The sequence below is a fragment of the Giraffa tippelskirchi genome, chromosome 6 (assembly GCF_054371585.1).
Source record: "Giraffa tippelskirchi isolate mGirTip1 chromosome 6, T2T-mGirTip1v1.2.pri, whole genome shotgun sequence".
NCBI classification, from domain to species: Eukaryota; Metazoa; Chordata; class Mammalia; order Artiodactyla; family Giraffidae; genus Giraffa; species Giraffa tippelskirchi.
Window position 1 is genome coordinate 165387221 of NC_137280.1, and position 23481 is coordinate 165410701.

Sequence of the window (23481 nt, forward strand, 5' to 3'; positions counted from 1 at the left end):
GAGACAAAGGCTCAGGGCCAGGGCAATGGGATGACCCAGAGGGATGGGATGGGGAGGGAGGTGGGTGGGGGGTCCAGGAAGGGGAACACATGTAAACTCATGGCTGATTCATGTCAATGTATGGCAAAAACTATTACAATATTGTAAAGTAATTAGCCCCCAACTAAAATAAATAAATTTATTAAAAAAAAAAAGTTATTTAGAGAAAAGAAGGATCTTTCATTGTCAGTAAACAAATGATATGATGCTTTTAATGTCAACAAGTTTAAGATGTATCTTTCTTAACAGGAGTTTTAAAAGGTAATGCTCTTAGCCGTTAGTCTTATCTTCTAGAATGAGTAGGCTTCATTGTTCCTCAAAGAACATTTATAGTTTCTATGTTACATAAATGTTCTACTTGTTCTACTGTACTTGTTTAGTTAAGCACAGGCCTAGAAGCTTGGGAAGTGTCAAAGTCTGAAGAGCAAATGAGTTGTTGATTTGAGCTACTGTGTGTTAAAAATTGGTAATAAAACCAAGCAGTCTTACAAACAAGGGAAGTAGTGGTTCTTGAAAAAAAAGGGACCACAATCTATCTCTTAAATTCACTTTGTATTTGTTTTGTCTTCCCGCAATGATGTTTTCGTTGGCAAAGTTACTTTATTATTTTTTTAAATCTGAAAACATGGCATGTCTTTTGGGTTTTTTATTACTCAGATATTTCACACTCTTTGGTTTTGTTATGCAGTGTGACATACTTTAAAAACTAACTCCCCAGGGAGTTGAAAGTGTTATCATTTATTTTTAGTAAGGAAGCTGTATTGGTTCATATAGCTACTTTCCCAGCTGAAATAATATTGCAGATTGGTGCTGTTTGAATACTGTTAATTGCTTACAGTTCTTAAACTAAACCTGATTAGCTAGAATCCAAACAGTAACCCAAAGAGACCATACTTTTGATAAGATAAACACTCTACTAACCATATATATTCCCTTTGGATTATCTTACAATGGTATGAAATGTTACACTAAAAATGTTTTTTATGTTTAGAAAGACTTTAGGAAAAATTATTTGGGGTATTTGAAATCAAGTTAAAGGTTGTTATGTCCAATATATGATTAATAGATAATTATCAGTAATTTTGGCCTTATATCATTTAGTTCATGAGAGTTTAACAGTAAAAGTGAACCAGTTCATAACAGAAAGTCCTCATTTATAAAATCACATTGTACCCTGTTGTTTCTGTTTGAACAACTACAAACAAACAGTAGTAACTCGAACAAGGGAATAATGAGCTTTTAATAAATAAAATGTAATGCATGCTCTTTGTTAGGCATCTTAAATCTCAAAACTAAAAAGCTTTCTAGGGTAAAACTCCACTTTTACTCAGCATTTGATGTAATCATTGGAAGAAAACAACACTAAAATTTCTTCCATTCCCAGATTCTAGGGCATCTATATTAAAATTAACCTTGCTTGAGGTGTTTTATTTAATAAATTTTAAACTGTTTTAAGGAGAAGGCAATGGCAACCCACTCCAGTACTCTTGCCTGGAAAATCCCATGGACGGAGGAGCCTGGTAGGCTGCAGTCCATGGGGTCACTAAGAGTCAGACACAACTGAGTGACTTCACTTTCACTTTTCACTTTCGTACATTGGAGAAGGAAATGGCAACCCACTCCATTGTTCTTGCCTGGAGAATTCCAGGGACGGGGGAGCCTGGTGGGCTGCTGTCTATGGGGTCGCACAGAGTTGGGCACGACTGAAGTGACTTAGCAGTAGCAGCAGCAAACTGTTTTAATTAAATATTGTTCATGTGAACTATGCCATCCCCTTAACCATAGAAATGGAGTCTTGGACACAACAAAAATGACCAGAATGTAGTATCATATCCAACGAGTCAGAACACAATCTGACTATACAATAGAGTACTAACAACATACTTTGTGTACTTAGACAAATATTTTAACTCTCTGTGATGTCTATTGATAAGGAAATTTTCTTATCAATGAAGTACAGGGGTCAGCTAGTTTTCTAAAGTTTTTTCCAGCTCAGAAATTTAATAATAAGGTAAACTTTTATAAAATTAAAATATTTTTATTGTTTTCTTGCCTCACTATTAAAAAATAGCAAGTAGGAAAATGAAGTAAACAACTCCAGTCTCACTAGCCACCAATAAGATTATGACATATTAACTTCTAGTCTTCTCTACCTAAAAAATAAAGTTGAACTCATACAGCATATACAAATACTTAATATTATAATAGGGCTTCTCAGGTGGCTCAGTGGTAAAGAATCCGCCTGCCAATGTAGGAGATGCAGAAGACATCAGGTTCGATTCGTGGTGGGGAAGATCCCCTGGATAAGAAAATGGCAACCCACTCCAGTATTCATGCCTGGAAAACCCCATAGACAGAGGAACTTGTCAGACTACAGTCCATGGGGTTGAGAAGAATTGGACATGACTTAGCGACTAAACAACCCCATCACCAACAGCAATATTATAATACTAAAAGCTTTTCATAAAATCATCTTTATTTATTTAATTAATATATTTATTTTTGAAGTATAGTTGATTTGTTGTTATTGTTGTTGTTATTGTTTAGTTGCTAAGTCTTACTCTTTTGTGACCCCATGGACTGTAGCCTGCCAGACTCCTCTGTCCATGAAATTTCCCAGGCAAGAATACTGGAATGGGTTACCATTTCCTTCTCCAGGGAATATTCTGGACCCAGGAATCAAACCCATGTCTTCTGCATTGCAGGTGGATTCTTTACTGCTGAACCACCAGGGAAGCCTGATAGTTGATTTACAATATTGTATTAATCTCAGGTGTACAGCATAGTGATTTAGTATTTTTTTACAGATCATACTCCATTAAATGTTATTACAAGATAATGGTTATAATTCCCTCTGCTATATAATATATCCTGTTTTTAATCTATTTTATACATATTAATTTTTATATTTTAATTCCATACCCCTAATTTGCACCAGCCCCTTTCTCTTGCTACTGTAGCCACTTATTTGTTCTCCATACCTGTTACTCTGGTTTTGTTCTGCATATACATTCATTATCATTTAGATTCCACATGTAAGTGATATTATATAATATCTGTCTTTCTCTGTCTGACTTATTTCATTAAGCATAGTATTCTCTAGGCCCATGCACACTGAGCCAAATGGCAAAATTTCATTCTTTTTTATGACTAATATTCCATTGTTTGTTTATGTACCACATCGTTTCTCTATTGTATATTTTTGCCTCCTTTGTTGAAGCATAATTGCATAAACATCCTTTTTAAATGTCTGTGTGAATAGAATTCTTTCTTTTCCTATTGGGCATTTAAGTAGTATTTTCTTTACATTATAGAAAAGTGCCATAGTAAAAATATTTGATTAAGGGGTAATTCTTCCCTCTGACTCTATTTAGCATTGTTTTCATTGGATAGAGTGTCAGAAGTGGAATTAATAGGTCAAGATAATAATTTGAATGCTCTTATGCATTTGTGTTCCAAAAGTGTTAACAGAATGTATTCCCGTTTAAAATCTATTACTGTACAGAGTTATGCCCATTTTACCACAATGTGGACAACATTAAACAATTTTGTCAAGATGTGAGTATAATTCTCCCATGTTTGATCTTTTAGGATTTGAAATTTTAACCATATATAAAGTCATCAGTTTCATGTAGTCAAATTCACTGACTCACAGAAAATCTGTTTCTATTCAAACTGTGTATTCATTGTTGATGAATTTTAAGATTGCAGGTTGGCTCAGCACAGATAGTGGTTATGATTCTATTTTAAGGGTATTTTAAGGATAATAATATAAATTTGTCTGTCTACTTTTCCCTGTCCACCTTTAAAAGTATTGAGGCAGTGTTAGGTTCTGTTTTCAGTAATGGCCGAGTTAGATCTTACTGAGGTGACCTTATCCAGATAACAACTGTACACTCTGGAACATGTGAATAATAATAATAACAATAATAATAATGTCACTCCTTGAAGGTACAGGGCAGTGAACTGAAATACATGGTTAGAGGAGGTGAGAGAAATTAAAGAAGACCTAAATAAGTAAAGAGGTAAACAATGTTTATGGGTTGAAAAACTCCATGTTATTAAGATCGCAGTTTTTCCCATATTGACGTGTGGAATCATTGGAATCCCAATCAGTGTCAAACAGGCTTTTGAAAAGAAACTTGACTTAAAGGTTAAAATCATTAATGATGCCATGCAGATAGTATGTCTCCCCTGATATTATGTGATGAGAAGTGTGATGCCAGGCATTAGTCTGGCATCATCCCAGTCTAATCATGAGAAAAACATTAAATAAACCAAATTTGGGGGACATTTTACAGAATACCTGACCAGTACTCCTCAAGACTGTTAAGATCATATGTGAAACACAGAGAAAGTCTGGGAAGAGAGAGGGGAAACATGATGACTAAAAGCAATGTGGTATTCTAGATTGGATCCTGAGACAGAAAGAGGATATTCATAAAAAACCAATGAAATTAAAGTCTTTAGTTAATAGCAATATACCAGTGTTGGTTTTTTAGCTTTAACAGACATACTGCCATCAACCCTGAAGGTTCATTGGAAGGACTGATGCTGAAGCTCCAATACTTTGGTCACCTGATGTGAAGAGCCAACTCACTGGAAAAGACCCTGATGCTGGGAAAGATTGAGGGCAGGAGGAGAAGGGGCCAACAGAGGATGAGACAGTTGAATGGCATCATCGACTCAACGGACATGAGTTTGAGAAAGCTCTGGGAGGTGGTGAAGGACAAGGAAGCCTGACATGCTGCAGTCCATGGGGTGGCAAAGAGTCAGACATGACTGAGTGACTGAACAACAGCATCTGGAAACAGAAACTGGGTGAGGGATAAATGGAAGCACTCCATAATATCTTTGCAACTTTTTGCAAATCTGAAATTATTCAAAAACGAAGTTTATTAAAGAAAAAAAGAAATGGACAAGATTGTTGTAAGATGTGTGGAAAGGCAAAGGACCTAGATTAGCTGAAACAATTTTGAAAAAGAAGAATGAGGTAATTAGACTACCTAATTTTGTGATTTATTTTAAAACTACAGTACTCAAGACTGTGTGTTATTGGCGTAAGGCTAGAAATATGGAAATGGAATGTAATAGAGAGCTCAGTAATAGATCTCCATTTATAAGATCAAATGATTTTTAAATAATGTCCCAAAGTAGTGCAATGGGGGTAAGGATAGTCTTTTTAACAAATGGTGCTAAAACAATGGGGCTTCCCAGGTGGCACCGATGGTAAAGAATCTGCCTGCCAGTGCAGGAGATGCAAGAGAAAGGTTCAATCCCTGGGTTGGGAAGATCCCCTGGAGGAGGAAATGGCAACCCAATGGTGAGAACAATTGAATATCTGTCTGGAAAAAATGAATTTTGATTCTTACATCAGCCTTACACAGGAGTTGACAGGAATTGTAAACCTAAATGTAGGAGCTAAAGCCATAAGACTTCTGGAAAAAAAAAAAAATAGTTGTGACATTCGGTTAAGCCAGTGTTGTCAACCAGGGGCAACTTGTCCTTCAAGGGACATTCGGCAAAGTCTAGAGACATTTTTGATTGTCACAATTGGTAGGGGGATCCTGCTATTGGTATTTAATGAGTAGAGGTCAGACCTGTTAATAAATGTCCTATGATGTACAAGACCACCTATGCAACAAAGAATTATCTGGTCCAAAATGTCAGTAGTACAGAGATTGAAAAAGCTTGGGTTAATCAAGGAGTTCTCAAATAAATCACAAAAAAATCTGAATCATGAGAGGAAACATTTTACAAAGTTGACTTTGTGAAAATTGAAGACTTTTGTTCCATGAATGACACAGTTAAGAAAATGAAAAGGCATCACAGACTGGTTGCAGGTGTTTGCAAAACATATATCTGACAAAATGCTTTAGTTTAGAAGATATAAATAACTCATAATCAATAATAAGAAAACAAGCAACTTAATAAAAATAGGCAAGGAATTTGAATAGATACTTCAAAAAAGAATTTAAGAGTATGACCAATAAGCACCTGAAAAGGTACTCAGCATCACTGGTCAGCAGGGAAATGCATATTACTACAAACTTGGTAGAATGGCTAAAATTTAAAAGACTGCCAACATCAAGTGTTGATAAAGATGTGGAATAACTGGAACTCTTTCATATATTGCTGGTGGGATTGCAAAATGGCTCAGCTACTTTAGAAAAGAACTTGACATTGTCTTATACAATACCTGTAAACTTACCACGGGACTCAGCAATCCTACTTCCTAAGTATTTACCCATGAGAAATGAAAACATATGTCCATACAAAAACTTGTATGTGAATGTTTATAACCACGGTTTTCATAATAGTCTCAAACAACCACTTGTCCATCAACTGGTTAACAGATACACAAGTTGTGGTATAACCATATCCCTGAAATTCTATTTGGTAATTAAAAATGTAATGAAATACTGATACACGACAACATGAATGTATTTCAAAAATCTTATGCTAAGTAAAAGAAGTCACATAATTACATTCTGTGTGATCCCACCCATTTGAAATTCTAGAAGGGATAAAATGATAATGACAGAAAGTAGATCAGTAGTTGCCTGAGGCTTGGTGTCAAGGGAAGTGATCAACCGCAGAGAGGAAATTTTTTAGGGTGCTGGAAATGCGACAGGCAGGGCCTGGGACCTGGGGCTCCTTGCTGCAGTGCTTGCACCTGGACAGATGCCTGCTGGAGCAACAAAATACAAAGAAAGTATAAGGAACTAAAAAAGAAAACAGACGAACAAAAAGAACAAAAAACAAAACAAAATGAAAACTGTGTGCATGTGCAGTTGAGGCAAATTATGGACAACAGGATACAAATAGACCAAAACAATCCAAATGCCACTTCTGAAGAGTCAGTAACAAAAACAGACTGTCAAGAGCAAAAACACATGCTGTCTGTGCGCAACACCAGCAAAGGGGAGGGTAAACCACCTAAGCCACCCCTCTAGCTAAGCACCTGGACACACCCCACATAAGGAATCAGCTTGCACACACCTCAGGAAGCAAACAAGGGAAACTATTACTTGTTTTCACTCCGCATTGCAACAGTAGGGGCCCCAATAAAGCCTTCCTGAATTTCTTGTCTGGCCTCTTATCAATTTCTATTGAATGGGGAAGGCCAAGAACCCTCATCAGTATCAGAAATATTCTATAATTTGATTATGGTGACAGTCCATAACTGATTGTATACAACTGTGAAAACTCATCAAACTGTACATTTAAAGGGACTGAATTTTATATTAAATTTAACCTATGGAAATATAAGTTGAAAAAAGTAACTCGAGACTTTAGACAGTAACACTATCAAGAGACTATCAACCAAATAGTAAAGGAAAAATTTAATTATATCAAAAAAACAGCTAAAGGTAATTACTGCAGTTGAGCAGTAAATTTAGCTTCAGTTTTCATCTATTTTTGTCTTTCAGTTCAGTTCAGTTGCTCAGTCATGTCCGACTCTTTGCGACCCCATGAATCACAGCACGCCAGGCCTCCCTGTCCATCACGAACTCCCAGAGTTTACCCAAACTCATGTCCATCAAGTCGGTGATGCCATCCAACCATCTCATCCTCTGCCGTCCCCTTCTCCTCCTGCCCCTAATCCTTAGCTTTATCTAAATTTAGCTTTTAGATAATAATAATAAAAAAAACTGCATGGGCTATATACTTTTCATTATGTCATAAATGGAAGGGAACTTGCTTGTCAGAAGACTGCACATTTTTACAAGTAGGAGAGTAATTTTCTGTGAGAATCTTCACTTAAGAAGGTTAAGTACCACAATGGGTAATATTTTCTAAAGGACTTTAAAAAGTTAGAAATATTGTTCATGTGGTTGACTTTTATAATGACCATGAAGAAACCTTTTTTGTTTTTTCTTTCTTTTTCTAGAAGCAGAAGTAAAGTACATAGCTTCCCATTGTTCTACCCCTCGGACCAGCTTTTTGGTTGTTAGTAACCTGACCAAGACAATTGAGATGAGCTCAAGAACAAAGGATGTGTGGTTTAAGTGCGTGGAGAAGGAGTGAGGTAGGAGCTAAAAATGAAGCCTTGTAGGTGTTGATGATTTTTTAAGAATAGAACACCCACCCCAGTGGAACTCATCCCATCCCACATAGGTTTTTATATGCTTAAATGTTTGGACAAGCATTGTGTTGAATTCCTTAAATTTTATATCACAAGCAGAAAAAACAAGTTCCATTGATAAGTATCAGTAGTTACCAGCTGCTTCTATAGAACTGTAATATGAATCATGTACAGTGTTTTAATTTGAGCTGATCTGCAGCCTGATCCAGAGAAGGCAATGGCACCCCACTCCAGTACTCTTGCCTGGAAAATCCCATGGACGGAGGAGCCTGGTAGGCTACAGCCCATGGGGTCGCTAAGAGTTGGACACGACTGAACGACTTCACTTTCACTTTTCCCTTTCATGCACTGGAGAAGGAAATGGCAACCCACTCCAGTATTCTTGCCTGGAGAATCCCGGGGATGGCGGAGCCTGGTGGGCTGCTGTCTATGGGGTCGCACAGAGTCGGACACGACTGAAGCGACTTAGCAGCAGCAGCAGCAGCCTGATCAGCCTACCAAGTTATCTTCAAGATCTAACCTCAGATAATTACATTAGTGGACCTGTTGAATGATTTAGTATTTTCCATCTGAGTACTGCTAAAATGAACATCTGGGTCTTGGCATGCATATTGGATTATTAATTTCTGAAGCAACTGATCAACAGACTCAGTTATGTCTTGTGATCTTAGGCCATTCACAGAGGGGAGGATTTTTGCATTACTTTTTACTGGGCCAGTTCAGTTGGCTTAAGAATGATTAAGGGAGAAGGGGCTTTGGCAATAGCTATATTAAGTCCATTTGGGGATTAGAATATCTGCTGTAAAGTGCTCATCCCTTCCTACTGCAAACGCTTCTGCAATGGACTGAATGTTTATGTCTCTCCAAAATTCATATGTTGAAATGCTAATCCCCAGGGTCATAGTATCGCCAGGTGAGGCCTTTGGCAGATGATGAAGGCGGAGTCTACTTGAATGGGATTGGTGCCCTTATGACAGAGACCACAGAGGGATCCCTCAGCTGTGTGAGGACGCAGGGAAAAGACAATCTAGGAACCAAGAAGTGGGCCCTCACTAGTCGCCTTCACGTTGGACACAGCATCCAGAGCTGTGAAAAATATAGTATATCTGTTGTTGGTAAATCACCCAGTTTATATTTTCATGATAGTAATCAGAACAGATGAAGACAACCTCTTACATTCTATGCAGGACTCAGAACTGGACAATAGGAGCAGGGCATACCCCTGGTGGCAGAGAGGCTAAGACCTTAGGCTCTGAAGTTAGGCATATGACATTCATAGCGGCTTAAAATCTCTCACCATCCAGCCACTCCATGTGTTGATAGTTCCCTTCATTATGAATTTCACTTTCCCAAGGTAGCATAAAAACGAAACCATAAAGCTACATTTCCTGTTCTCCCCTGTAGCTGGTGTCTAGATACGTGGTTTGAATGATACCAGTTTGTGGCATCAAGGAAGACCTTGACTCAGAAGTGAGCTAAAGGAGGATACAGGCTGGTTCCAAAGTATCTTTCTGCTGATTCCAGAGTGAATGGCAGAAGCCAACTGTTTTTAGGATCAGCAGTGGCAACAACAGCTTGATTTTTCCAGTTCTTGAGTGTGATGCTTAGAAAATCATGACTCAGACAAAGCTTCAAAACTGGCTGACCCAGCTTAAAGGTCTGGGTGTAAGACCTAACTCAGGTGTTTCCTCTATGATTCTTTTCCTGACTCTGGTGGAGCAATTTCATCCTCCTTTGTGTCCTCCTTTAACAGTGATCGTTATTTTCATAATGTTGATAATTTTATACTGGTTTTCTTTGGAGACTATTTATTCTAGAAGCTTATATGTAAATATTATCAGCACTGAGAATATTATATACAAGGGGACTCTGACACATAATTGCCAATAAATCTAATGGAGACATCTTTTATTCTGCTATGTTATATTTGTTTATAATGCAGATCTCTCTAGGAGCACAAACTTCAATGTATGTAAAAATTCCTGGTAGAACTTGTTATAGTGTATATTCCTGGGCTCTGCTCACAGAGATTCTGATTCATTTTGGCTGAGGGGGGCCCAGGAATCTGCATTTAAATAGCCCTTCAGGTTATTCTGAAGGCAAGTGGTCCACTGGCCATACTTTAATAAACACTGAACTAGACTTGAACTCCTTACACATCTTTCATCCTTATTTATTTCATTCATCATTGTTAGCCCAGTGCCTGGTATATGGTATGTACTGCATTTTCATTGTTTGGTTGCTAAGTTGTATCCGAGTCTTTGTAACCCCACGGACTACAGCACACCAGGCTTCCCTGACCTTCATTGTTTCCTGGAGTTTGCTCAGATTCATGTGCCTTGAGTCGATGATGCTATCTAACCACCTCATCCTCTACCACCCCCTTCTCCTTTTGCCTTCAATCTTTCCCATCATCATGGTCTTTTCCGATGAGTTGGCTCTTCACATCAGGTGGCCAGAGTATTGGAGCTTCAGCTTCAGCATCAGTCCTTCCAATGAATATTCAGTGTTGACTTCCTTTAGGATTGACTGGTTTGATCTCCTTGCTGTCCAGGGGACTCTCAAGAATCTTCTCCAGCATCACAATTCAAAAGCATCAATTCTTTGGTGCTCACCCTTCTCTATGGTCCAACTCTCACATTCGTACATGATTACTGGGAAAACCATAGCTTTGACTATATGGACCTTTGTTGGCAAATCAGTGTCATAGCTTTTGAAGATGCTGTCTAGGTTTGTCATAGTTTTCCTTCTAAGAAGCAAGCATCTTTAAATTTCATGGCTGCAGTCAACATTCACAGTGATTTTGGAGCCCAAGAAAATAAACTGTCACAGTTTATACTTTTTCTCCCTTTTGCCATGAAGGGATGGAACCAGATGCCATGACCTTAGTTTCTTGAATGCTGAGTTTTAAGCCAGCTTTTCACTCTCTTCTTTCACCCTCATCAAGAACCTCTTTGGTTCCTCTTTACTTTCTGCCATTAAAGTGGTATTATCTGCATATCTGAGGTTGTTGATATTTCTTCTGGCAATCTTGATTCCAGTTTGTGATTCATCCAGTCTGGCATTTTGCATGATGTACTCTGTATATAAGTTAAATAAACAGGAAGACAATATACAGCTTTGATGTACTCCTTTCCCAATGTTTAACTGGTCCATTGTTCCATGTCCAGTTCTAGCTGTTGCTTCTTGACCTGCATACAGATTTCTCAGGAGACAGGTAAGATGGTCTGGTATTCCCATCTCTTTAAGAATTTTCCACAGTTTGTTGTAATTCACACAGTCGAAGGCTTTTGTGTAGTCAATGGAGCAAAAGTAGATGTTTTTCTGGAATTCTCTTGCTTTCTTTATGACCCAACAAATGTTGGCAATTTGATCTCTGGTTCCTCTGCCTTTTCTATATCCAGCTTGTACATCTGGAAGCTCTCAGTTCACATACTGCTGAAGCGTAGCTTGAAGGATTTTGAACATAGCTTTACTAGTATGCAAAATGAGTGCAATTGTGTGGTAGTATCAACATTCTTTGGTGTTGCCCTTCTTTGGGATTGGAATGAAAACTGACCTTTTCCAGTCCTGTGGCCACTGCTGAGTTTTCCAAATTTGCTGGCATATTGAGTGCAGCACTTTCACAGCATTGTCTTTTAGGATTTGAAATAGATCAGCTGGAATTCCATCACCTCCACTAACTTTTTTTGTAGTAATGCTTCCTAAGCCCCACTTGACTTCACATGCCAGGATGTCTGCTCTAAGTGAGTGACCACACCATCATGGTTATCTGGGTCATTAAGACCTATTTGTATAGTTCAGTGTATTCGTGCCACCTCTTCTTAATCTCTTCTGCCTCTGTTAGGTCCTTACCATTTCTGTCCTTTATTGTGTCCATCTTTGCAGGAAATATTCCCTTGATATCTCCAATATCAAGGTATGTATTATAAGTACGTACTGTAAGTATTTGCTTAATGACTGAATTTGTTCATTGCATGATAAATGGTAAAGGACAGAAATATTGAAAACAATGACACTTTAACTATTTTCTTCAAAAAGCTGAGAATTCTTTGGAACCAAAGAAGAAAATAATATTCTTCCATACAGTGATTCAGCAGCTTCTTTAAGGGTCAAACTTCTGTTTCGGTGGATTTCCTACCAAAGCTAGGATTCATTTTCCATGCATGGTCAAACATAAGATTCTACATACTGACTTTTGATTCACATTTATTGGGGGAAAGTGTACCCTTCTGGCATGTTTATCACTAATGAGGTTTCTTTTTCCAGAGCGTTAGTGCTTGTCTTCTGGCAGGACTTTCCCTTCTAGCCCTCCCCTCTTTGACACCAAGCTCTCTTGGTGACAGGAGCTTACGTTTGCGAAAAACATTGTTTTTGAAATAGTACCTTCTAAGACACAATTATGTATTGAGGATGTGGAGATAACAACCACAGGGCTCAAATGAAAGCTCAGTTATTTGCTTTTTGCCTGAGTTTGAGTAGTTAGCATGATAACAGAGCCAACAGCAAGTGAACATGGTTTGGCAAGAAAAGAGAAGGATCAGGAACAAAGATCTGTTGCTCACAGCACTCAGAGTAGATGTACTGAGCCACTGGGTATAAATGGACCAGTGATCCAGTCACTTGTCTTTTTCAAAAACAACAAGTGAAATACATTTTGCATATCAAAAAACTCATCCATTTCAAGTGTACAATTCAATGACTATTAATAACTTTACCAAATGGTGTAACCATTGCTATAAATCCGTTTTAAAACAGTTTCATCCTCCCAACAAGATCCCTTATGCTCATTTACAATTATCTCCATCCCTAGGCCCAGGCAACTACTAATCTGTTTTATGTCTACGAGTTTGCTTTTTCTGGACATTTCATATCAATAGAATCATACGATAATATATGATTTCTTGTTCTGGCTTCTTTCTCTCTGCCTAATGTTTTTGAGTTTCTCTGTAAGGTATCTTGCGTTGGTAGTTCCTTCCTTTATCATGTTGAATAGGATTCCATCATATGGATATACACATTTTGTATATCTAGTCACCTGTTGATTGACCTTCAGGCTGTTTCCAGTTTAGGGCTCCTATCAGTAATTCTCCTGTGAGCTTTTCTCTGCTAGGCTTGTTATAGATGTATTTTTTTTGTTGTTGCTGTGTAGATATCTAGGAGTAGAATTGCTGGTTCTTCTGCTTAGCTTTAACAGACTGCTAAACTGTTTTTTATAGTAGCTACCTGATTTTATGTTCCCAGTAACAATGTATGAGAGGGTCTCATATCTCCACACCTCACCAACATTTGTTATTGTCTGCCTTATTTATTATAGCTATTCTAGTGGGTGTGAAATGATATCTCATACTTGTTTTAATTTGCACTTCTCCAATGACTAAAGATGTTGAACTTTTTTTCATATCTTTATTAACTGTTATCTACTTTCATATCTTCTTTTGTGACATATCAGCTCATACATTTTGCACATTTTTAAGGGGATCATTTGTCCTTTTATTATTGAGTTGTAGGAATTTTTTATATATTTTGGGTGTAAATCCTTCATCATATATGTTTCTCACAGTCTGTAGCTATTCTTCATATTTTCTTAATAATGTCTTTTGTAATGCAAAACTTTTAAAGTTTGATGAGGTCCAATTTATCAATTTTTTTATGGAATGTGTTTTTGGTATCTATATGAAAAAATATATGCATAATTTAATACCTCAGAGATTTTCCTCCTATATATTTTTTCCTATTTAGCTCTTATGTTTGTCTATGATCTATTTGAGTTAATTTTTCATTAATGGTGTGAGGTGAGGGTCTAAGTTCATCACCTTGCATGTGATATTCAATTGTCCTCACTTGTCTTAGAAACTGATTTCCCCCTCTTTATCTCCACACACTTCATTTTCTCTTCTTGAAAACAGATGGTGTGGGGCTGCTTATATGTGAGTAGTAGAAGTCTTTGCAAGGTTATAAGAAAATTAAGCTAATGTTACATTCTTGTAACTTTATAATCTTTATTTGGCAGATGTACCATTTAGGAGCAAGTGTTGTTCAAGTGTACTTGTAATACCTTAGTTATACACTGCATTTGGCAAAGGCCTTGCCTTGGTCTATTAGTCAGGTTGCTTTGTTATGAGTGACAGAAATCCAACTCAAATGAACTCAAGCAAAAAGAGAATTTATTGCGTCTTTTAACCAGAAGGGGCTTCGCAGGTGGCGCTAATGGTAAAGAACTCGCCTGCCAATGCAGAAGACACAAGAGAAGTGGGTTCAATCCCTGGGTTGGGAAGATCCTGTGGAGGAGGAAATGGCAACCCACTCCAGTATTCTTGCCTGGAAGATTCCATGGACAGAGGAGCCTGGCGGGCTGCTCCATGGGGCTGCAAAGAGTTGGACACAACTGAGCGACTCGAGCACTTTAACCAGGAAGTCCAGGTGTAGAACTGACCGCAGCATAGCTCTATGCAAGGACTCAGCAGAGTTCCCGGCTCTCTTACCTCTGTCACTCAGTTCAGCAGTCCTCTGGGGACTGGCATTAGTCTCAGACAGGTTCTGTGTGTGTGGTAGTTAAAGATGGCCATTGGCACCTCCAGACTTACTTAGTCTGTATAAGTTGAGATCAGAGAGAGAGCAATCCCATGTGCTGGGATTTCATCAGGGGACTCTGACTCCTCCTGTTTGAGTCCTATGTTCTGCGAACAGCAGAAGAAGTTTAAAGATTTCCTGGCCCAGGAGCTGTCCCAGCTCACAAAGCCAGAGCCGAGTAAGACCCTCTGATTGACAAACTCTCCAGATCCACATGGGGTAAAAGAGGAGGAGCAAGTGCCTAATGGATGCCAGGCAGACACAAACAACAGATGTCCACGGCATTTGGTAAGGTGTTATTAAACACTTTTAAGTGAAAGGAGCACTGGGTTTTATTTGCCACAAAAATGCAAAGCTGCTGTTAATAATATTGCTGCATTTATTTATCTTTAAAAGCATCTCAGATATTCTAGGGATCTAGTTAACTTATTCTTTCTTTATCTTTCTTATGGTAATGTAATACCTTTTCCCTGAATTAACATTCAGTGTCAATTCTCAATATCACTTTTTGAATTTTATCAAGTTTTTATAAATATTCTCATTGTGATTGCTTGCACAGACTGTTTATTTCACAATAAAAATGACAAGTGTCCTAGTTAAGAGATTGTTTAAAAAGTAGTTCCTCTTTGATAACCTAAGTGTGTTGATGGTGTTTATTTATGTAGAATTAAAGTTTTTTTTTATGAAATTTGTCTCAAATTCTTGCTGAAGACTAGAAGACAGTTTTTAAGTGACCACAGTTTTAAGCTTCAGGTAAACCATATTTTCCTTGTATAGAACATTCTCAATTCTCAGATCTTGATCTTGATAGACTTTCTGATAGGGGAAAATTCCAAAACACATATGAAGAAGAGAATTACATTCAGGCGTTTTAAATAGCAAGTCCAAATACAGTAATTTTTTTTCATACTCGTAAATTAGGACAGCTCCAGCTTTTAAAATAGAGTAAGAAGAAAGGGTGGAATACGCACAGAACAAACCAGCATTTAAATATAGCACATTTAAAATTCTTTGCATATCAAAGACAAGTAATGAAATGTAAGTTGGTTTTGGCTTTAAAAAACATGATGGATGTTGGCTGGTTATGCCAAGTTGCTGTCTTCTAGAGCTTGGCATGGGGTCTGTGTCATAGGAAGAAACAAGAGGTGAGATCATTACAAAAAGGCCCTGCTATATTGTTATCATTAAATCTCATTGGACTATTTCCAGTGTAGATACATTATATACAGGATTCCTATGCACATGGTTAATTTTAGCAAGAGCATATCTTGTTCCCTCAATCTACTGATCATAAAATTAGAAGCACTATGTGATAGAGGGACTTGTTCTTAGGAAATACATGCTAAAATATTTAGTGGTGAAGGGCATGATGTCTCCAACTTACTCTCAAATGGTTTACAACAATAATAACATGATGTTCTACTAGCTAAATATTTAATAATATATTTAATCAGTCCTTGTTTTTGTTCAGTCTCTAAGTCATGTCCGACTCTTTGCAACCCCATGGACTGCAGCATGGCGGGCTTCCCTGTTCTTCAGTATCTCCCAGAGTTTGTTCAAACTCATGTCCATTGAGTTGGTGATGCCATCCAACCATCTCATCCTCTATCCCCTTCGCCTCCTGCCTTCAATCTTTCCCAGTATCAGATTCTTTTCTAATGCGTCAGCTCTTTGCATCAGATGGGCCAAAGTATTGGTGCTTCAGCTTTAGCATCAGTCCTTCCAATGAATATTCAGGACTGATTTCCTTTAGAATTGACTGGTTTGATCTCCTTGCTGCCCAAGGGACTCTCAAGAGTCTTTTCCAGCACCACAGTTTGAAAGCATCAATTTTTTGTTGCTCAGCCTTCTTTATGGTTCAACTCTCACTTCTGTACATGATTACTGGAAAAGCCATAACTTTCTGTATACGGACGTTTGTCAGCAAAGTGATGTGTCTACTTTTTAATATGCTGTCTAGGTTTGTCATAGGTTTTCTTTCAAGGAGCAAGCATCTTTTAATTTTGTGGCTGCAGTCACCTTCCGCAGTGATTTTGGAGCCCAAGAAAGTAAAATCTGTCATTGTTTCCACTTTTTCCCCATTTATTTGCCCTGAAGTGACGGGATCAGATGCCATGATCTTAGTTTCTTGAATGTTGAGTTTTAAGCCAGCTTTTTCCACTCTCCTCTTTCATCCTCATCAAGAGGCTCTTTAGTTCCTCCTCACTTTCTGCCATTAGAGTGGTATCATCTACATATCTGAGGTTATTGATATTTCTCCTGGCAGTCTTGACTCCAGCTTGTGATTCATCCAGTCCAGCATTTTTCATGATGTACTCTGCATATAAGTTAAATAAGCACAATGACAATATACAGCCTTGACGTACTCCTTTTCCTATTTGGAACCAGTCTGCTGTTCCATGTCCAGTTCTAACTGTTGCTTCTTAACCTGCATACAGGTTTCTCAAGAGACAGGTAAGGTGGTCTGGTATTCCCATCTCTTTCAGAATTTTCCACAGTTTGTTGGGATTCACATAGTCAAAGGCTTTAACATAGTCAAGAAAGCAGATGTTTTTCTGGAATTCCCTTGCTTTCTCTATGATGTTGGCAATTTGATCTCTGGTTTCTCTGCCTTTTCTCAATCCAGCTTGCACATCTGGAAGTTCTCAGTTCACATACTGCTGGAGCCTAGCTTGAAGAATTTTGAGTATTACCTTGCTAGCATGTGAAATGAGTGAAATTGTGCGGTAGTTTGAACATTCTTTGGTATTGATTTCCCTTGGGATTGGAATAAAAACTGACTTTTTCCAGTTCTGTGACCACTGCTGAGTTTTCCAAATTTGCTGGCATGTCTTTTAGGATTTGAAATAGATCAGTCGGAATTCCATCACCTCCACTAACTTTGTTTATGGTAATGCTTCCTAAGGCCCACTTGACTTCAGAGTCCTGGATGTCTGGGTCTAGGTGAATGACCACATCACTGTTGTTATCCTGATCACTAATACCTTATTTATATAGTTCTTCTGTGTGTTCTTGCCACTGCTTCTTAATCTCTTCTGCTTCTGTTACATTCTTGCTGTTTCTGTCCTTTATTGTACCCATTCTTGCATGAAATGTTCCCTTATTTTGTCTAATTTTCTTGAAGAGATCTCTAGTCTTTCCCATTCTATGGCTAATTACATGTGAAGGTGAATGAGAAAGCTGGATAACTTCAATTCTGGTGATTGGGTTTTCTTCAAATAGCTTTATTATTTGGCTTGAAATACTATACATTCTGAAATTTTAGACCATATTCCAAAGACAATATACATGCTATTAGAGTGAATAATTGATTTGACTATACACTTAAAATACTACCTCAAATGACTTCTGATAAAATATGGGGATGGTATCATTAACAGAAAAGAGATTTCAACACAATTTTATAAGATAGAAAGTAGAGATCAAGATGCTGGAATATGAACCTTCCATTTGAAAAGGTCCACTGGGTGCCTAGCACAGTGAATGAAAATAAACCCTTATAAAGAAAGTCCTCATAAAATTTTAGCACCCTAGGATTAAAGAGAAAATGCTGGAAGACTATGGCATGTATTATAGGAAATAAAATGGCACAGTACATCTTAGCAAAAATTTTGGGAGATAGAAAACATGTCACTAGAAGTCTGAGAATTGGTTTTCACCTTAGAATTCTATGCTCACCTAAGCAATCAGTTGTGACAGTAAAGACAATTTTAGATAAGTTTAAAAAAAAAGCTCCCTTGAGCCTTTTCTTAGGAAGATCTATTCTAGCAAAAATAAGAGCACAACCCAAGAAAGATACAAGTCTCAAGGTCCAAGGAACAGGGGATTCCTATACAGGAGATTGGTGAAGGAAGTCTCAGCTTTGGCATCAGACGTAGAGTCACCAGTTGCAGACTGGAGCAAGAAGGTAGGAGTTCCTTAATGGAAATGGGGAAGAAATGAAATGGATGGATTATCTGGTAACCCTAGACTGCTCAGAAAATAATGTTGATAGGTCTATGATAAATCTGATGAAGCATTTGGAAAAAAGTATCAGAATTTCTAATATTGAAGAAAGTAGGGAAAACCACTAGACCATTCAGGTATGACCTAGATCAAATCCCTTATGAGTATACAGTGGAAGTGACAAATAGATTTAAGGGACTAGACCTAATAGACAGAGTGCCTGATGAACTATGGACAGAAGTTCGTGACATTGTACAGGAGACAGGGATCAAGAAAATCCCCATGGAAAAGAAATGCAAAAAAGCAAAATGGCTGTCTGAGGAGGCCTTACAGATAGCTGGGAAGAGAAGAGAAGCAAAAAGCAAAGGAGAAAAGGAAAGATATTCCCATCTGAATGCAGAGTTCCAAAGAATAGCAAGGAGAGATAAGAAAGCCTTCCTCAGCGATCAGTGGAAAGAAATAGAGGAAAACAACAGATTGGGAAAGACTAGAGATCTCTTCAAGAGAATTAGAGATACCAAAGGAACATTTCATGAAAAGATAGGCTCGATAAAGGACAGAAATGGTATGGACCTAACAGAAGCAGAAGATATTAAGAAGAGGTGGCAAGAATACACAGAAGAACTGTACAAAAAAGATCTTCATGACCCAGATAATCACGATGGTGTGATCACTCACCTAGAGCCAGACATCCTGGAATGTGAAGTCAAGTGGGCCTTAGAAAGCATCACTAAAAACAAAGCTAGTGGAGGTGATGGAATTCCAGTTGAGCTATTTCAGATCCTCAAAGGTGATGCTGTGAAAGTGCTGCACTCGATATGCCAGCAAATTTGGAAAACTCAGCAGTGGCCACAGGACTGGAAGAGGTCAGTCTTCGTTCCAATCCCAAAGAAAGGCAATGCCAAAGAATACTCAAACTACTGCACAATTGCACTCATCTCACATGCTAGTAAAGTAATGCTCAAAATTCTCCAAGCCAGGCTTCAGCAATACGTGAACCGTGAACTTCCAGATGTTCAAGCTGGTTTTAGAAAAGGCAGAGGAACCAGAGATCAAATTGCCAATATCCACTGGATCATCGAAAAAGCAAGAGAGTTCCAGAAGAACATCTATTTCTGCTTTCTTGACTATGCCAAAGCCTTTGACTGTGTGGATCACAATAAACTGTAGAAAATTCTGAAAGAGATGGCAATACCAGACCACCTTACCTGTCTCTTGAGAAACCTGTGTGCAGGTCAGGAAGCAACAGTTAGAACTGGACATGGAACAACAGACTGGTTCTAAATAGGAAAAGGAGTACGTCAAAGCTGTATATTGTCACCCTGCTTATTTAACTTATATGCAGAGTACATCATGAGAAACGCTGGGCTGGAAGAAACACAAGCTGAAATCAAGATTGCTGGGAGAAATATCAATAACCTCAGATATGCAGATGACACCACCCTTATGGCAGAAAGTGAAGAAGAACTAAAGAGCGTCTTGATGAAGGTGAAAGAGGAGAGTGAAAAAGTTGGCTTAAAGCTCAACGTTCAGAAAACTAAGATCATGGCATCTGGTCCCATCACTTCATGGCAAATAGATGGGGAAACAGTGGAAACAGTGTCAGACTTTATTTTTTGGGGCTCCAGAATCACTGCTGATGGTGACTGCAGCCATGAAATTAAAAGACGCTTACTCCTTGGAAGGAAGGTTATGGCCAACCTAGATAGCATATTTAAAAGCAGAGACATTACCTTGCCAACAAAAGTCCATCTAGTCAAGGCTATGGTTTTTCCAGTGGTCATGTATGGATGTGAGAGTTGGACGGTGAAGAAAGCTGAGCGCCGCAGAATTGATGCTTTTGAACTGTGGTGTTGGAGAAGACTCTTGAGAGTCCCTTGGACTGCAAGGAGATCCAATCAATCCATCCTAAAAGAGATCAATCCTGGGTGTTCATTGGAAGGTCTGATGTTGAAGCTGAAACTCCAATACTTTGGCCACCTCATGCGAAGGGTTGACTCATTGGAAAAGACCCTAATGCTGGGTAGGATTGGGGGCGGGAGGAGAAGGGGACAACAGAGGATGAGATGGTTGGATGGCATCACCGACTCAATGGACATGGGTTTGGGTAGACTCCGGGAGTTGATGGACAGAGAGGCCTGGCGTGCTGCAATTCATGGGGTCGCAAAGAGTTGGACACGACTGAGCGACTGAACTGAACTGAAAGAATTTTAGTATTAATAGGTTACTTAGAAGCTCAAAGGTTAAAAAACTAGAAGAAATAGCTATATAGATGAAAGCATTATTCATGGGGAAGAATACAGTAAGTGCTGATAAATTTGATTATCAGCTTTTTAGTACCATTTGATTACATTATTATGTATGTCAGTTATATTGATTAAGAATCAAGTGGAAATAAAAGTAGTTCAAACTAAAATAAACCATTGAAAGATGTTAATAGTGGAAACTGGGGATGGGGTATATGGGAACTCTGTCTTCACATTTTTCCTATCTCAATCTATTTTGAAAAATAAAGTCTCTTAATTGACTGGAGAAACAAGAAAGATGAAACAAGGAAAAGAGTACAGTATAATATTTACTGTGTCACATATTGTATATAGTATAATAAAATTAATGAGTATCCAGGTATACAGAAGATAAAATCAATTTTATGGTTGATTTTTCAGAATAAACAATTGAGATAAAATATTGCATTATTTTTAATAAATATTGCTTGTACATGAATATCTTATATTTTGAATTATCCAAGATTACCAGTCTATTCTTCTACATGGAAACATATATTTTAAATAATGAATGAATATCCATGTTTAGATTAAGTGACTAGTGCTTTTACATCAGTGGATTACTATAGATTTGGGTTACGATTATTTAAGTTCACTTGTCTCCTAATCATCCTAAATCACTAAGAGCAGACCACTTTGGACGTTGTGTAGGACTAGCTGGGGGTGGAGTGGTCAGTGAGCACATGTGGCTTAGACCACATCTTCAAAATATTGCCCTTTTGTTGAGCATTTTTCTCCCCTGTTCATTTCCATCTTTTTGGCTAAATGGTAAACTGATTCTATAGAAATTAAGCAATTTGTTTGCTGATCTGTCGGTAGAACGGGGCTTAGAAATCAAGCCTGCTGATGCCAGGAGCAGAAGCGTCCTGGGGTGCCAAAGTTATGTGGTGTTCACTGTCGCTGCCAGCAAGACAGGCGCTAAGCCTGGAGGCCTGAACCCAAGGACAGAGACTGCCTTTGAAGCGAAACCATGGTCAGCGTGCAGTGCTGGGCTTGAGCCTTCTAGCAAGTTTTAAGGCAGGTTTACTTTTTCTTTATGGTAATTTTCTATACTTTTAAAATCCCTTTTTATATGTTGAGAATTCGACATTGCAGGAAACTCCTCTCATACATTGTTTTCTCTCTGTAGATCTAGCAAATGAAAATGACAGCCCTGCAATAGCTAAATATCTAAGCTTTAAAAACATTTTAAAAGCCCCAATTGGCATAATAACCTGTAATTTTCTTCTCTATTTTGGCATTACCCATTTTATATCTTGTACTTCCAGTTTCCCTCAATCACATAATTATCAGATATTCTTGTGGATTGTAAAAGGTGGTTTTGGTGTCATATTCTTCAATTAATTGACCAGTTTGCTTCCATTTTCTGTAATATGTTGTTACTTCGGCTTCCTGCCTGTGGGACATAGTTTATTTAGTTAGTTCCCCTTCAGGCTTTTTTCTTTGATTTGTTTACTTGTATACTAGTTCCTGTCCAAGTGAGAAATCTTAGAGGTGCTACAGAGAATGTTTTTCTCATTGTATATGCACATTAAGCTTCCTTAAGAATAATGCTTTTTCTGGGTGCAAGACTGAATCGACCGTTTGTTCTATTGACTTTTATTGTGTGAATAGTAACTATATTGCATCCTGTTGGTCATTCCTTGACTTGAACTTGGTTACAGTTCTTTTGCTGCTTGGTATACACTGAATGTGCGTGTTCCCTCAAAATTTGTGTGTCGAAGCCATACCCCATAATGTGATAGTATTTGGAGGTAGGGCTTGAGGAAATATTTAGGTTTAGATTAAGTCATAATGGCAGTGCCCCCATGGTGGGACTAATACCCTTACCAGAAGAGACACAAGAGCTCTCCACTAGCACACACAGAGGAAAGACCATCAGGGCACACAAGGAACAGGCAGCTGTCTGCAAGCCAGGATTGCCCTCACTGAGAACCAAGTCTGCCAGCACCTGAATCTTGAACTTCCTAGCTGCCAGAGCTGTGAAGTAAATGTTTGCTGTTTAAGCCACAGATCAGTCTGTGATATTTTGTTATAGCGGTCCAGATGTCTAACGCACAGGCTTCTCCAACTTCTCCAGTTTGGGAATTCATAAAGAGAATAAGGCAATTAAACCTTAGCCAGTATTGACCATGTGGAGGTGATATTCTCCTGCTTCCTTTAGACATAACCGTAGTTCATTCATTTTTCCTGGGATCATACTCTAAAGCCACATATAAAAATAAATTATCTTTAGAGACAATATCTTTATGTTTCTAAGTGCCTTTCATTTGACCGTGCTGAGTATATTTTGTCAACAACCTAAATGACTGCTACAGTGTAAGTATCTCATTTTAACTTTCTCTGGTGTCCATTCCCCTACAATCTGGTTACAATGCTTTGTTTTCTTTGGGAAATTATGTTTCCCTCTTCTTACTCCCTAATCCATGTGGTTAGATGGAGGCCTGTCTCATTCATGGCTCCAGACATGAGTATGTTATTCAGACAGGGACATTCAGAGAAACACATTCTCCTAACTCCACTGATTGGTTCTGAAAAGAACACATGACT

The 23481-nt window shown here is 38.2% G+C and overlaps 1 protein-coding gene across 3 annotated transcripts in view; it reads left to right on the top strand.

Moving 5' to 3' along the window:
• The window catches only part of LOC145509620 (uncharacterized), a 533964-nt gene that overhangs the window by 30119 nt on the left and 480364 nt on the right, over positions 1-23481 (top strand). Inside the window, exon 1 of one of the 3 annotated variants that reach the window (XR_014056241.1) lies at positions 7934-8071. The exons of the other annotated variants lie outside the window; for them this stretch is intronic. The gene's annotated coding sequence lies outside the window, so the exon portion shown is untranslated. Of the gene's footprint in view, positions 1-7933; positions 8072-23481 lie in introns of those variants that run through there. 3 annotated transcript variants of the gene reach the window in all.